This window comes from Pelobates fuscus, chromosome 11 (assembly GCF_036172605.1).
Source record: "Pelobates fuscus isolate aPelFus1 chromosome 11, aPelFus1.pri, whole genome shotgun sequence".
Classification (NCBI taxonomy): domain Eukaryota; kingdom Metazoa; phylum Chordata; class Amphibia; order Anura; family Pelobatidae; genus Pelobates; species Pelobates fuscus.
This window is the reverse complement of record NC_086327.1, coordinates 76,122,458-76,140,058: the sequence shown is the minus strand read 5'-3', so window position 1 is coordinate 76,140,058 and position 17,601 is coordinate 76,122,458. Positions and strand designations below refer to the sequence as shown.

General features: G+C 41.2%; 1 protein-coding gene across 1 annotated transcript in view; it reads left to right on the top strand.

Annotated features, from left to right (window-relative positions):
* GRIK4 (glutamate ionotropic receptor kainate type subunit 4) overlaps positions 1–17,601 on the top strand; it is a 758,447-nt gene that overhangs the window by 494,526 nt on the left and 246,320 nt on the right. The window lies entirely within an intron of this gene.

Here is a 17,601-nt window from a genome sequence, read left to right as displayed (position 1 = left end):
CTAGGTGGACCTGGCACCCAGACCACTTCATTAAGCTGAAGTGGTCTGGGTGCCTATAGTGGTCCTTTAAAAACTTGGTAACTTAAACTTTAATTTTCAATAAACATTATTTCCTCCACATCTTACTGCAGTGAAAAAAAGGAGTAGACTTTTGCATATTATTAATACAGAGCAATTCAATTCATAATTCTAAAAGTGGAGCAATCACATGGAAGCCAATTAAACATTTCTCCTGATTGCTTCACCTTTAGGACTTTGTGACTTTGTCACAAAATAATTTAATAGTTTGTATCTCTAAAATGTCACATTAGCTAAGATAGGTAAAAATATTTGTTTACAAGCTCTTGAAAACTCTCATAAGGTAGCTGTTTGTCTTGCATTTCCACTTGTTTATGATGGTGTTAAGCTTCTAATTAATGATATATTAAAAATCATAATATATTAATTAACATTATTTTTTAAGTAACTACAATGCTGTATAGAGTGATTATGTTCTCAAATAAAACCTTCTAGTCTTTACACATATAGGTTGACATATAAGTTAGTCTTAAATGAAGTTGCTAATATATTTTTAAGAAATGGTTGTATAAAATTATTTGAACATCGGAGGCGGAGCCTAACCCTTAATGGAGACGGACGTGTGAGCCCTTAGCTCTCCGACCCCGGGATTACAATCCGCGACCATCAGCGACAAAATCAGGCATCTGACTACCGTACCCCTACCCACTACCACCCTACACCCCCCTCCACTACCTACCCCATGGGAGGCAACAAAAAAAGACGGGACACCACTCCGTCCGTGGCTACAATGTTCCGCAGCAAGGACGACGGGCGGCCATCTTTATCACAAGGCCCCACAGATTCAGGCTCCGAATCCGACGGGTACGACCCGACAGAGGGGCAAACAACACCCCTCACAAAGGAAGACCTGAGGAGAATGCTCAGGGAGACCTCGGACGACATAAAGGCCTACACCACAGCCGCACTGGAGAAACAAATTGCAGGTCTCAAAGAGGATATGGAGGCCTTGGCTTCACGCACCAGCCGTACGGAGAAACAAATAACAGAAACACAGGCCACGACTAAAACACACTCCAGAGAGATTGAAACACTACAAGACAGGGTGACATACCTGGAAGATGGTCTTGAAGACCTCAACAACAGATCACGGAGACAAAACATCAGAATCAGGGGCCTACCCGAATCAGTCCAGCCTGAGGCAATATTAACCACAGTCCACGCAATTTTCCAATCCATCCTCCCGGAAGCAACAGAACAGGAGCTCTACATAGAACGCGCACACAGGGCCCTGCGCCCCCCAGCCTTCAACCTAAATGTGCCCAGGGACATCATCACCAAGCTCCTGCACTTCCCAGTGAAAGAACTACTCATGAAAACAGCAAGAGATAACCCCCCAACCTACCAGGGGCACACACTACACTTTTACCAAGACCTGGCACCAACTACCTTGAAGAAACGCAGGGAACTCAAACCCCTTACGACCGCGCTCATGGAGAAGGGCTGGCGATACATGTGGGGTCATCCCTTTAAGCTTCTCATCAAAAAGGGCGACCAAACATATACCCTTCACCAAGTCTCGGACATGCAAGACTTTGCTGCCCACATCGGCATCTCACTTCGCCACCCAACACCGACCACCGACCTACCTGCGGAGAACAGCAGACACAGCGAACTGAGACCTCGCCTGCCCAGACACCAGACCAAGCCGAGAACCTACAGTGCACCCAAAGGTCTACCCCAAATGGACACATGAACTGACTGGCACTGAAAGGTTCGACCATGTCCAAAGGGCTCTTCCTAAATTGCCACAACTCTAAACCTTAAGTATCAAGTTTATTATTGTTATTAATATCTGTTGCTTAGTTATCAAACTTATCACTAATTGTTGTTTATAAAACTGTTTAATGAGAGGGACTTAGCCTGGGAGAACTGCCTAACAAACATGTAACAGCAGACATAGGCACAGACACCACTGGGACCCCCTTCCTACCCCTGAGCCCAGCTGCAGCCCACACACTTGAGGCTGAGCTCACCACGTGAGAGCCAGACTCCCAAGAACTAGGTCTATAAGCCTTCCCATATCTACCCTGTAACAGAGAGCAACCCGGCAGCCTCTACACGGGCACGCTACTCCCGCCAAATGAAACACCACACACAATGGTACACACCTAGGCGGGTCATGTGGACACACAACATAAGGGGGCGAACACAAATGCAAACCAAAAGCCTCCTTCAGCTACATAACCCGGGGGGAAAACAGCCCCTACCTACAGAGAAAGAAGTGACCATTATGGCCACTCTGCAAAGGCCCGGCTACATTCTTATAAAGACCGCTCTACCATGGAATCTATCATACTCCAGCAATACATAACTAGTGAGCACAGGACCACGGACACTCTAATTTTTAGAGACAATGTTTCATACAAATACAGAGGCGGAAGGCCACTGGACCGGCTGGCAGCTACACTAGAGAATCCTTTATATGCTATAACCCATAACTGATCCAGGAGGATCTCACTGTTATACACCACGCTCCCATCATTCTTCACCTGGTCACACAATAATGTTATCACTAACATAAACACCAAAGAGGCATACAGGGGAGAGGAGGGTGGGACGTAACACAGGAATTCAGTCAGTGGGTGGTCGGTCCTGCCCCAGCCCCTTACTTGGTAAGTAAGGCACAACACAGACCCCGCCTGCTGAGCTGTAAACCCCAAAAACTGGAAGTCTTTAGAACCCCAAGCCCGAACAATACAACGACCCCCCCACCAATATCGCAGGCGACCTGTGAAGCATAATGAATACATCCCCCACCACACCAACACCTCAGAGACCCAGCGCAACAGGGGGACATAGATGGGAACTGAATGCTGGTTAAAGTCTACGACAACAGGTCTATTATATAAGATGTAATGTACACTCAACTAAATGCACTACTGTTATGGAAATTATTGCAATTCAATGCTTTCTGTTACATATCGACCTCCAACTGTATCTGCTGCACTCTACTGACTGTTCTATTGTTATGTATTTGATTACAGTTTAATGCCCATTGTTACAGGTTAACTATCTGCTGTGCCCCCTACAACCTACTACGTGCCCAGTGAAACTGTTAACCCGACCACTGACGTCACTCACGCTCAACGACCCCCAAGACCACGACCTGACACCTGACCAACCCTCCAACGAGACCCATAAAACGACCCACCTGAGTCCCTCGCCCAGACAACCCACGGATGATGCCACTGCATTCCCGCTCATCGCGACCCCAGACGATTAGCCTAGAAAAACGTCCTCTACACCATTTCAGTAGACAGACAGGCAACCCCACATCCCCCTACCTGACCACCCCCGAAACACACCATACAGCAAACCCACCTCAGGTGGACCAACCAGACGGTATAGGGGAACCACCCCCACCACAACACATAAAACAGCACATCACAACAGCCGAAGAATCCCGGGGAGGACAGCGCCTGGTACTCCAGCCGCCTTCCCCTCACGACCCTACACAGACGAATTACCACCGGACCTCGCCCCAACCTAAACGAGGACAGAGGCCGCGGTACAGACACTCAACAAATCAGCAAACACAAGCCCACAGACGTAACTCCCTCCGCCCACAAGACACCTGGCAGCTGTCAAGTAAGACCAGGTACGTTCACCCCAGCACCCCCAATTAACCTCTAACCTCTCTCTCCCCCTCTTCTCTTCCCCCCTTATCTCTTGCTAGTCACTACCCCCCCCCCTCCTCCCCTACACACACACACACACCCGACAAGCAGAAGATGTCGGCCACTCTGACCTGCCTATCGATCAACTGCAAAGGCCTCAACAACCCTTCCAAAAGGCAACAACTCATGAGGTGGGCCAATAACACTAAGGCAGATATACTCCTACTCCAGGAAACACATTTCACCCGAGCCAAACAGTTCCCTCTCCTGAGCCGACACTATCGGGTGAACCACTTCGCCAGCTCCCCAGCAGGCAAACAAAACGGAGTCGCCATCATTGTACGGAAGTCATGCCCTCTCTCAGTCACTACCACCATAGCCGACCCACAGGGCAGGTACCTTACAATAACAGGCAAAATCGGCCCACAACAATATGCGTTTACCTCAGTATATGCACCCAACTCGCCTACCAGCTCATTTTGGAACATTCTCAGAGCACACCTGGCATTATTCCCCTCCCACCACAAGATAATCGGAGGCGACTTTAATGCCACCCCATCGCCCGCTGTAGACAGACGACGAGCCAGAACCCACTCACAACGCCGACTCCCAACGGCAAAAGCCGATAAACTCTTTGCGACCTTCCTAAACCAGACCCACCTAATAGACGCCTGGAGATCTCAACACCCCACGACACTAGATTATACCTTCTTTTCCCACCCACATCTATCACATTCCCGCATAGACCTTATTTTAATTTCCCCGGCAATGGCACCCTCACTCAAGAGCACCTCCATCGGACAGATCACCTGGTCTGACCACGCGGACACCACATTAACATTCACCATCCCAGGCACGACCCGACCATGGACATGGAGACTTAACCCCACTCTCCTCCATAATCCACAGATACGGACCACGATCACCAAGGCCCTAACAGAATACTTCGAAATAAACAAAGGCTCGGTGGACTCCAAATGCACTCTATGGGCAGCCCACAAAGCGGTCCTAAGGGGGACAATAATAAATCAAGCAACAATACACAAGAGAAAACAGCTCTCACACCTAGAACAAACCTTGGCGACACTTAGAACCCTGGAGACCAAACTAAAACTCGAACCCACACCAGAATTGACGGCTAAAATCACGAAATGCCAAACGGAAATAAAGGAGTACATGAAAAAAGACTCGACAAAAGCCCTACTGTGGTCCAAACAACTATTTTATGAGAAGGCGAACAAAGCGGACACCCTACTAGCGAGAAAACTCAGACAACGCACAGCCCAGAAACAGATAAATAAAATAGCCATGCCAAATGGGACCATAACGGAGGACCCCAACAAGATCGCAGAAGTCTTCCAAAGCTACTTCACGTCCCTATACGACCATAGCCCTGAAATACGGCAGAACCCACACACCACCAAAACACTCATTGACCACTACTTAACACAAACCCCGCTACCGTCCCTGTCAAATGACGCGGCGCAAAAACTAGTAGAACCGATAACCCCAGAGGAACTCGCTGGCACCATGAAAACGCTCAAACCAAACAAAAGCCCAGGCCCGGACGGGTTCACAGGTCTATATTATAAAACATTCGCCCCTATACTTTCCCCCCACATATGCAACTTATTCAACGCCATCCTACAAGGCAACCCACTACCACAAGAAATGCTCCAGGCCACAGTCTGCCTCCTCCCCAAACCCAACAAAACGCACTTGGACCCAGGACACTACAGACCCATTTCCTTACTTAACGTGGATATAAAATTATTCACTAAACTCATGGCAGATCGGATATGTCCCTACTTACCTCAACTCATCCATCCCGACCAAGTGGGCTTTATTCCCACAAGACAGGCCAGCGATAACACCAAAAGGACATACGACCTCATCTGGGCCGCAACTTCAAAACAGATTCCCACACTAATACTATCACTAGATGCAGAAAAGGCCTTTGATAGGCTGCTATGGCCTTACCTATTTGCGACCCTCCAAAAATTTGGATTCCCCACGAGCTTCCTAGAAGCCCTACAAACACTCTATGCCTCACCGAGGGCCAGCCTCCTTTTACCCCTCACACAATCACCCATGTTCACTATACACAACGGAACACGCCAGGGATGTCCCTTATCCCCAATTTTATTCGCCTTATCATTGGAGCCGCTCCTGCAGAACCTCAGACAGAACGCAGCCATAAAAGGCCTCAAAATCCGTGAAGACGAATACAAGACCGCAGCTTATGTGGATGACCTGCTCATCACCATCACCGACCCAACAGTCTCCTTGCCGCTACTGATCCAAGCCCTAGAGCAGTACGCCACAATATCCGGTTACAAACTCAACATAGACAAAACCGAAGCCTTACCCATACACATTGACTCCCTCACATTGGAGCACCTACAGAAGGCTTATCCCTTCAAACTAAACTCCAACCAAATACAATACCTGGGCATCACCTTAACAACAGACCTTACCCAAATCTACTCCAAGAACTACACCCCAATCATACAAAAAATCACACACGACCTAGCCACATGGCAGAACATGTCGATATCTTGGCTAGGTAGACTGGCTTCAGTAAAGATGAACCTCATGCCCAGACTACTTTATTTGTTTCAAACCCTCCCAATCCCACTACACACTCCAGATTTTAAACAGCTACAGTCACGAATAGACAAGTTCATATGGTCCAATCGACGTACACGTATAAAAAGGCAGACCCTATACGTCCCGAATAGGGCGGGAGGCCTCGGCCTCCCTCACCTTATTCATTACTACCAAGCAGCACAGGTAGCACAAGCTCAAAACCTGCACGCCCCCTACGGAGTCAAACGATGGGTGGATCTCGAGCACGACATGTTCGGCAGAGACCACCCATCCCTGTATATATGGCTTCCAAAACAAGCCAGACCCCCCACACCACGAACTACCCCAGCACTGATCAATACAATCAAAATCTGGGACAAAGTCACGCATAAAAGTGGCTTAACCACCTCCCTATCCCCTCTCACACCAATACTCCGCAACACAAAATTTCCCCCAGGCATGTCACCTAAGGACTTCACGCGCTACGAAGACAACAACCTCACACGCCTGTACCACTTCTTTCAGGGCCAACATATCACCCCATTCCCCGATCTGCAGCAAACGACACCGTTCCAGACATTTGACCTGTTTAGGTATATACAGATCAAAAGCTTCCTCGCACAACCAGAATACACAAAGGCGGGCACAACGGAACTTACTTCCTTTGAGAAACAATGCATGCAAGCCCCAACTCAGAAGGGACAAATCTCAGCACTTTACACCCGTATTATTCAAAATGTCCAAAGCGGAGCTCTCACGTACGTGTCGGCTTGGGAGAGGGACCTAGGCCCAGCAGAAGACCCCACTGACTGGGTAGATATTTGGGAGGCCATAGCAACGGTCTCCATCTGCGTAAATCACAAAGAACAGGCCTATAAAACCCTCATGAGATGGTACACCACCCCCTTAAGCTTAAACAGATGGGCAGGTCAGACACAGACTTGTGCTGGAAGGGATGCGGCCACAAGGGAACCTACCTCCACCAGTGGTGGGAATGCCCCCCGATCAAACAAGTCTGGCAACAAGTTGCAACCATGGTCTCTAGAATCCTGCACATAGACATCCCACTAAACCCGTGGATCTGGCTGCTATCAAAACCACACGCCGATATGCCTAGAGCCCAAAACAAAATGATAGCAAAAATCGCATTAGCAGCCAGACGGGCGATAGCCGAAAAATGGGGCAGCAACGAAATACCGACTATGGAGGCAATTAGACGAAAAATAACAGATACAATTAAAATGGATGAATTGTCCGCATTACTTCACGATAATACCAAACACTACCACAAAATCTGGGACCCATGGTTATACGAATACCCGAACATCACCGGCACACACTGAAGAAAAACCACACACCCAACACACCCCGAACCAAGACACACTAAATCGCCCACCAGGACACCCAACCACCCCAACAACTCCCCCCCTCTTCTTTTTACACGCTCCCTATTCTCCCCCTCTCATCTCAATCATCCCCACCTAAACTTACATGGCCATCCGACGCCAAAACCACGCAAAATCCACCAAACCCCACACACCTAAGACCAACGACAACAAGAGAACCCAATACCACAAACAACTCACCTACGCCAACGACAAAAGGGAAAATCCCAATAGCAAACCAAAGAAACCACATATAGACCCCTACGTCCCACCATAACCCCCCACACTAAAACTCAACAGACAAGACTTGACAAGCCCGGCCCAAACCCCAACATTCAACGCCCACAACGCAGAGGTACTGGACAAACGGACTACAAGACGAGATCAATGTACGGACATACCTCAAGATACAAGTTATACACCGTCAAGACAGGGCACCCTTCCCCCCACCCCTTTTACTTCTGTACCCCACCCCAAACCTTAGCAGAAACAGGAGAACGACAGACTAAAACAGTCACGCACAATTACTAAAGATGTTATGGCAGAATTCCTGCTTGCATGTGGACAGCCAACGCATGGCTTATGGAACTTGATGATGCTGCAAACCTGTACTGTAAACTAAACCCCTCTACTTTCTTTCTGTACCCCTACCCTGAAAAAGTATATATCAAACATTCAAAAATAAAGAATTTAAAAAAAATATATATTTGAACATCCTAGAAGCAGAAATATTCTGGATTACTACACTATGTGTGGTTAGTTAAAGTTCTCAAATCTAGTAACTGTTAATCATGTCAGAAATTATTTTAGAGAAGGAATCATGTTAAAAAACAGAAGTCTTTGTATTCATGAGATCCATAAACAAAGTCCAGCAGCTTATGAGACTTCTTCTCTGAGCTTTCTTTCCTGTGCTAGATGCCAGTTTTAACATATTAGTGGTTAATAGTGAGTTTGTTGCTTGGTTTTAGAGCCCAGCCTCTCTCATTCTTATTTAGCTGTTGATAGCCTACAAATTAAATTCTCTGTTATTATAGTACAGGAAACTGGACATAGTCAACATAAAATATATGCTTAGAGAATGTAGGAAAATACAAACTTTATCCTATACTTACTATAATTTATTTACTTGACTATTTTTCATGGTAGCATCAATTATGGACTAGCTCCACCTTCAAATGTCAGAACAGGAAAATAAAAATTGAATTAATAAATTAAGGTATAGAAAGTCACCTTGCTACAGGTTTGACAGTCTACTTAATACGTTAATTCAAACTCAAAAAGGTCAGAGACTTATGCTGCCATGAAAAATAGCCTGGAAATGGCAACTATGACATGCATGGCATACATGCTCTATTTTCCTAGTAAACCATAGCATAATAAGTTATGCGTAATTCTGAAGCTGATCTAAACAAGGGATGGAAAGAAAAAAAACAAAAAAAACAAAGCAACAAATTTATGTAATTTTAAATTTATTTGAATTTTGCAGCAAAATCTTTCTGCCAAAATTAGAATCTGACCAGGTTACGAAGCTAGTAATGCTTCGGTAGGAATCTCCATCATTGCTGCCCAAGTAATTGCCAATGCTCTAATAGAATGTGCTTTAAGAAAATGTGGAGGCTGATTACCTTGAGAAGAGCAGGCTTTAGAAGTCAGACCAACCATCCTTCCACAATCCCCCTTTTCCCCACAGGAAATGACAGGTGCCCTGTCAAAATATTAGACTATTTTCTAACCACACACCACAGCCACCCAACTAACTCTCCACTACTACTACTTCACAAACAACCTCTCACCACATCCAAATTAATTTTCTATGTCAGAACACTGCTGTTAAGATTGGGCTACAACCCCTCTTCCTTTTCTGGACACTCATTCAGAATAGGAGCAGCCTCTTCGCGTCTAGTTCAGACACACCAGTCTACATCATCAAAAAATTGGGTAGATGTAAGTCATCTGTGTATAATACTTATACCCCGCAACCCGAGCAAGAGCTAAGGAAAGTATTTAAGTATTTAGCCTTATAAGAATACAATAAAGTGTGTTTTCTTCATCATTATTTTTGCCCACTTTTACTACAGGCCTACTCGTTCGTTGGTTTTGGCACAATACCAACAACTTACACCACCTACAACATTCCATATTCTATTAAATTCCGACTACAAGTAGGAAGGCCATTAGGCCTGAATTTGTGGGAGGAGTTAAACGCAAGGCTCCTACTCACCTACGCTGTTCCCGCTGTTTGATCCCACCCACCACACCCTCGTACATCTTATTATTACACTACCCTCGGTGGGCCCTCTTTTATTACAGGCCTACTCGTTCGTTGGCTTCGTCTTAACACCAGCAACTTACACCACCTACCACATTCCATATTCTATTAAATTCCGACCACAAATATTATTCATAGTTGTATTCATAGTTGATCTTTTAGTGCTTTTCCTATTTTGTGTTTTAGTCGTATCTCCCAAATTTATATTATAATAGATGATTCACTGATATACTGAACTAGCTATATTAACAGTATTTTAATTTCTGAAATTCTCTAATGAAAAATTACAAAATAATATAAATATTATTTATTTAAACTTATTTAACCCCTTAAATCCGGAGGACGTAATATTACACCCTGCAGGAACCAGCTCTAAACGCCGGCGGGCGTAATATTACGTCCTCGCCATAATGGCCGCCCACGTGGCCGGCGCTAATCGCCCGCTGCAGATCGCGGTCGGGGGGGATGCCTGGCCCCCCAGGCAACCCCCCCTGTGGCCGGTGACCGCGATCTGCAGTCTCTGATCGCAGTGACAGGCTGTCACTGCGACCAGTATTCAGCATGTGTCAGCCGATTTCAAATCGGCTGACACATGCGGCCGGCGGCTTTCCCCTTCTGCAGATCGCGGTCGGGGGACTTACCTGGCCCCCCAGGCAGTCCCCCTGGGGTCAGTGACCGCAATCTGCTAAGTCTGAGATCGCAGTGACAGGCTGTCACTGCGATCTCAGAGCTCTCTGATCGCAGTGACAGCCTGTCACTGCGATTAGTGTTACATGTGTCAGCCTATTGGCTGACACATGTAACTGGCACAGTGATACCCCTGCAGATTGGAAGGGGGGAGTGCTTGTACCACCCAGGCACTCCCCCCTGTGGTCAATTACCCAATCTGCAGGAGGTGATCACAGTGACAGGCAGTCACTGTGATCACTGATCCTGTGTGTCAGCCAGTGATGTGAAATCACTGGCTGACACTGTTATTGCCCCCTGTCCTGTAATAAAATAAAATATTAGTTAAAAAAAAGAAATAAAAAAAATTACAGTTACAAATAAAATATACTTAGATCATATATATTATATATATATATGATCTAAGTATATATATATACACATACACACACACACACATACACGACGTGTATTTAAATATTAATATATATATATATATATATATATATTAATATCAAATTACACGTAGACTGCTACTGATTAAATATATATATAATTATTGTTTTATATATATTTATATATATAATATAAAAAATATATATGTAAATACGTAAAAAAATATTTAAAAATAAATAATTAAAACATATATAGATGTGTTATTTCGTTCTAACTGTATTGTGATATTAATATATATATTTATATCAAAATACACGTAGAACAAAATAATATATATATCATAATATATATATCTATATACATAAATATATACGTATATATCACTATATATATATACCTATATATAAATAAAAATATTTTAAAAAAATTATATATATATATATATATATACGTATATATACACATATGTATATATATATACATATATTAATTCTACACATATATTTATGTAATAATTTTACATAATTAGGTATCCTAATTAATTACAATTAGCGGGACCTGCCTGACAACCCATGCCGAAAGTATAGGGAATTTAATTTGCTAGCACTATATTTAACCCTATAACTTTCCAAGACACCATAAAACCTGTACATGGGGGGTACTGTTTTACTCGGGAGACTTTGCTGAACACAGATATTAGTGTTTCAAAACAGTAAAATGTATTACAACGATGATATCGCCAGTAAAAGTGACGTTTTCTGCATTTTTCACGCACAAACAGCACTTACACGGACGATATTATTGCTGCAATACTTTTTACTGTTTTGAAATACAAATATTTGTGTTGAGCGAAGTCTCCCGAGTACAACAGTACCCCACATGTACAGGTTTTATGGTGTTTTCAAAAGTTACAGCGTCAAATATAAGGCTTGTGTTTCATTTTTTTCACATTAAAATTCACCAGATTGCTTACGTTGCCTTTGTGACCCTATGGTAGCCCAAGAATGAAAATTACCCCTATGATGGCATACCATTTGCAATAGTAGACAACCCAAGGTATTGCAAATGGGGTTTGTCCAGACTTTTTTAGTAGCCACTTAGTCACAAACACTGGCCAAAATTGGCGTTTTTTTGCATTTTTCACACACAAACAAATACGAACGCTAACTTTGGCCAGTGTTTGTGACCAAAAGGCTACTAAAAAAGACTGGACATACCCCATTTGCAATACCTTGGGTTGTCTACTATTGCAAATGGTATGCCATTATGGGTGTAAATTTAATTCCTGGGCTACTATACAGTCTCAAAGGCAACGTAACCAATCTGGCGAATTTCAATTTCAAATGTAACGTGCTATATTTGACCCTGTAACTTCCCAAAACACCATAAAACCTGTACATAGGGGGTACTGTTTTACACGTGAGACATCGCTGAATACAAATATGTGTATTGTATTGCAGTAAAAGCAAACAGTATTTTGACATCCACAGTTAAAATGTCACATAGAACTAAAAAAAAATAAAAAAATCTTTTTTTCTCCCATTTTTTAATATATTTTTTATATTAAATTATGTTCAATACCTAAATATTTGATGTTAAATGAAAGCCCCGTTTCCCCTGAATAAAATGATATGTAATAAGGGGGTTGCATTTAATATGAAAGAGGTGAATTACGGTTGGACAGATATATAGCGCAAATGCCAGGTTTTGTTTACGTTTTGTTCTGTTCACAACTTGTACATTTGGCTGCGGTGTTAAGGGGTTAATCTAGATTCACTTCAAATATGTGTTTTGTTTATTTTGATTTTCTTAGATTTTTGTTTTCAATGATATAAGTGTTTATTGGTTCACCTACTCTTCATGATGTGTGAGGAGATGCAGTGATATACTAGTAACATTAACGGTATGGAGATGAATTTTAGTTTCAGATATTCTTTGAAAGGAAATGAAGTAGAGAAAAGACAGAGAATAGATTTTTTTGTTCTTTTATTTGTTTTGAAATAATATCCTCTCTTTGAAAACAGAGATATTATTTTAGATGCCAAGACTAGATAATGTATATATACATTTGTTTATAATATATATATATATATGTATATATATATATTAGGGTCTGATGAAAGTTTTATTTTGAAAATTTAAACATTAAAATATTTTTTTTAAAGCTAAAGTAAAAGTTATTACAGAGGCACTAATTTCATCTGTTATTTTACATATATTATATATTCAGTGGATATGTGTTTGTAATAGGTTGTGTGAATTTAAGAGTTTTTTTGTTGTGTTTCTGGATGTAAGATTTTTTTTTTGTGTTTGTGGCTTCGACAGAATAGACTGCATATGAACTGGTAGTGTGACGGTTGGACATAAGGAGTATTTAAATATACTTGAGAAGTAGGACGATCCTTGCTTTGGGAAAGCTCACAGGGAGGGACAAAATTCATTGGAAAGCTTGTCACAAGTACACAATTACATGAGCATGCTTTCGTGTTCCATGCAGCCGCTCAAAACCCATAAGTGAGTAGGAATGAGGATACTATTACTGGCAAAGGCGAGAGTGATAGGAATGTGTTTCATTCCTAAATTGCATATGTGGCACATATATGGGTTTAAAACCTGAGAAGTTTTAAACACTTTTATTTAAGCATTTCATCTGCCCTCAATATTTAGCAATAATAAATGGTCCGGTCCTGTCCTGCCCAGCAAGCATAATTCATTGCTGCTCTAACAAAATATTGTTAATAGTGATGTGCGTAGTATGGGCATGTGCTGGTTGCCAGGAGTGAAATTGCACATCCAAATTGCATGTCTGTTTTTCTTTTTATCTAGACTAGATGACTACACCCCATTTGTCTGTGTTGCTTAATGGACTTAAACATGTCTACTGTAGAACTTTGGAAGGCTGCTTTATTTCGTGCATTGGTCTTGTAAAATGTGTATGAAATGGATATGCTCCAACAAATTCACAGATGTGAGAATTGTTTCTGTGGCATACAATAGGAAATAAAAAAACATTTCATGTAGATTGGTGTCTGAATCCAACAAATGGAGGAGTGGGAAGGGTTAAGAAACCTAAACTTCCTACTGGTACGACTTCCTTCCGTCCTATACCTCCTCCCCGGCCAGGTTGATAATTTGAGATGGGGAAAAAGTTATAAAACTCATGGAATTCTAATGAATTGTGTGCTCACTGGGAGTCAGATCTGATTTGGGTGAGTGTCAATTTTTAGCGGTGCTTCTCGGGACAGAAGATTCCATTACTGTAACAGCTATGTGAGTAATTAGAAAACAAACAGAATATAGGCGCTCACTATAGTGTAACAAGTGATATAAGATGGGCAGCAGTGATCAGCACAAGGATTCCCCACCTTATGAGAAAACAATAGTGAACAACAATAAAAGAAAACCGCGCCCTTATTTTGATACGAACATACGTACTCAAGTCCTTTTGGCCTTACAATTTCAACGGTATACCTCAAAAAAAGAAGAATATACAAAATAATAGTGTAACCCTGTGGGTAATCCAAGAGTAATAAAGAAATATATGGTTATACACTCACATTTGGCAGAGCTAAATACAGAGCTCTGCTGTTTTAGCGCATAGACGGAATGATCCCCGTCCTAGGATATATGTGAAGTAGTCCACGTCTTGATGGTCTCAAACAGAAAAAACAGACAGGAATATCCACATAGTGTAGTAAATACCAATATTAATATGGGTGATAAGTGAATAGAAAGTATTGTACTCACATTTACCAGAGCGTACCTCGCTCTAGTTAGTAGCGCATAGGTGGTATGATCCCCACCAAGGAATAAAGATGAAAACCAGGAACAAAATATATCATGGAGATCTCAGAGTAATAAAAAGTATATTAAAACTATTTATTTAACATATATATCAATAAAAAGCAGAATGCATAAAATACTCAATGAGAAAGTCCATAAAAAATCCACTTTACGCGTTTCACCTATGGAGGCTTCTTCAGAAGTGTGGATAGAGTCCTGGTAATGTCCAAATATATAACAGATGTAATAAGAACAATTGGTGACATGTGGTAGGAAAATGAATTTACTTACTGTGTCCTAATTTCGCGCGCGCTGTCAAACCGGAAGTGACGCGGCGCCATATTTTCCAATGATAAGTTTAAGGAAGTGGGTTTGTTCTAACCACCGGTGGAACGCACGCGTCATACCGGAAATGACGCGGCGTGGCCGGCCGGTGGTATTCTGTGCGTTCCAGCGTGGAACGCATATCGAGAACGGGCCAATCAGGGGCCATAGCAGACCTCTGTAAATCATGCGAGGTTGATGTCCGCGGGCAGATAGAATATAAATGTTCAAATCTGGCAGAACAGGCAATATACCAATTTACAGGCACAGCATAAAGTAAACATAAAACAAGAACATAGATATAAACATCCTTATTAATAAGAGGTATATGTGTGTTCACAACTATAATAGTATATATTAATATACATATAGAGGGTACATAAAATTGCACATAAAGTGTGGGTGAAATCAAAGTAAGTGACTCCACTCCATAAAATGGAGTGTCTACATGTATACATAAACATAGATATCTATATTGATAAATAATATATTGGATATATGAGCCACATAAAAAATAAAATAATGAGAGGCTTTAATAAAAAGCAATATGATAGATATGAAAAAATAAAAAATAAATACTGGTAAAATTAGAAATAAATATACAAAAATGGGTAAATAGATATTTAATAAGATATACATCGAGGGTAAAAGAAGGGGAGGATAATTAGTATGAGTGAGTTTATACAGACTCTATGTTTATATACACATGTGTATACAGTATATGTAAAAAAAAAATATATATATATATATATATAAAAAAGGGGAAATATAAAAAGGGGAATGGGAATAAAAAATTGACATTTAAAATAAATATAGGATAACAGAAAAAAGCGGCAATGAATATTAAAAAAGAAAGATACATAGAGCAAACATAGGCCAATATTATAAAAAATTGAAGAGATCAAAATCTATATTTAGGCCGTTCGGATGCAACGTATCAATTTTGAACACCCATTCCATCTCCTTATGACCTATTTTTTTAATAAAATCACCTCCTCTCCAATGGTTTTTTATTGTAGCAATTCCCATAAATGTAAGAAGTTTGGGGTCACTTTTGTGTTTACAGAAGTGAGCAGACACTGAATGTTTCTCATATTTCTTTTCAATGTTTCTACAGTGTTCTGCTATACGTATTTTCAAAGGTCTAATGGTACGACCAATATATTGGAGGCCGCACGGCCATTCTAACAAGTAAATAACATTCTTGCTTTCACAAGTAATAGTTTCTTTGATATTATAGATCGTATTATTGTTATTTGATTTAAAAGTCGACCTTCTTTTCTCTGTTGGTTTTATTTTTTTGCAAGCTATGCAACTATTACATTTAAAGAAACCATTGGCGAGGGGTAAAGAGTCCTTTGTGTGTTTGCTTACTATTTGATCTTTGGTGTAATTATTCGTCAAATGCATTTTTCAATTTGGGGCACCTCTAAAAACAATGCGTGGTTTTAAGGAATTATGTCTTTTAGAATAGGGTCTTCTTTTAGAAGGTGCCAATGTTTGTTCATTATCCTTTTTAGATGTTTGTTTTTATCATTATAGTCTAATACTATCGGTAGATTAACTTGATTTTGTTGAATGGGTTTTATTTTATGTATAAGCTCTTTTTGGTTGATCTCCAACGTTTGCTGTATGGTGGACTCTATTTGTTCCTTATTATAGCCTTTATTTGTTAAGCAGTTTTTAATCTTATTCGCCTGTTCTAAAAAAACTCTGTTGTCCGAACAGTTTCTCCTGAGTCTAGTAATTTGGCTCTTTGGGATGCTGTTGAGCCAAACTTTATTATGGCAGCTTTTTGTGTTAATATAGTTGTTAACATGAACATCTTTAAAGTGGGTTTTAGTATGAATAGCGCCATCTTTAATATAAATATTAAGATCCAAATATGTGATCTCTTTACCATTTATTTCTGAGGTTAAAATAATACCCTCTTGATTTGAATTTAAAAATTGGATAAAATCATGTGCTTCCTTTAGGGTACCCTTCCAAATAAAAATAAGGTTGTCTATGTATCTGGAGTAGGATACTAGATTCGACGTCCAGCCATGCCCACTCCAAATGAATCTATCTTCCCACTCGGCCATAAAGAGGTTGGCATAGCTGGGCGCGAATCTAGTACCCATGGCTGTTCCTCTGTTTTGTAAGTAAAAAGAATCTTTAAACCAAAAGTAGTTATTGTTAAGAATCAGATTAATACCTTCGATTAAAAAGTTGATTTGTTCTTGTTCCATAAAATTTGCCTTTTCTAAATAAAATGGAAATAGATGTTTTAAAAAAAGGGCCTGAAATTTGCACCAACAAGACCATATAACTCTTTCATGACCTTCTGTCACGTCTAAACATTTGTTATGAAGGAACACAACTGCAGATTTCGTATAGTTTGAATATTTATTATAAAAAGTAAAAGGTAATGACTTTAATTCCAATTTACAGGTACTGTTGTTTTAAGTAATAAACGATAACTGAAGTCCACAATTATAAGCACTGTAGC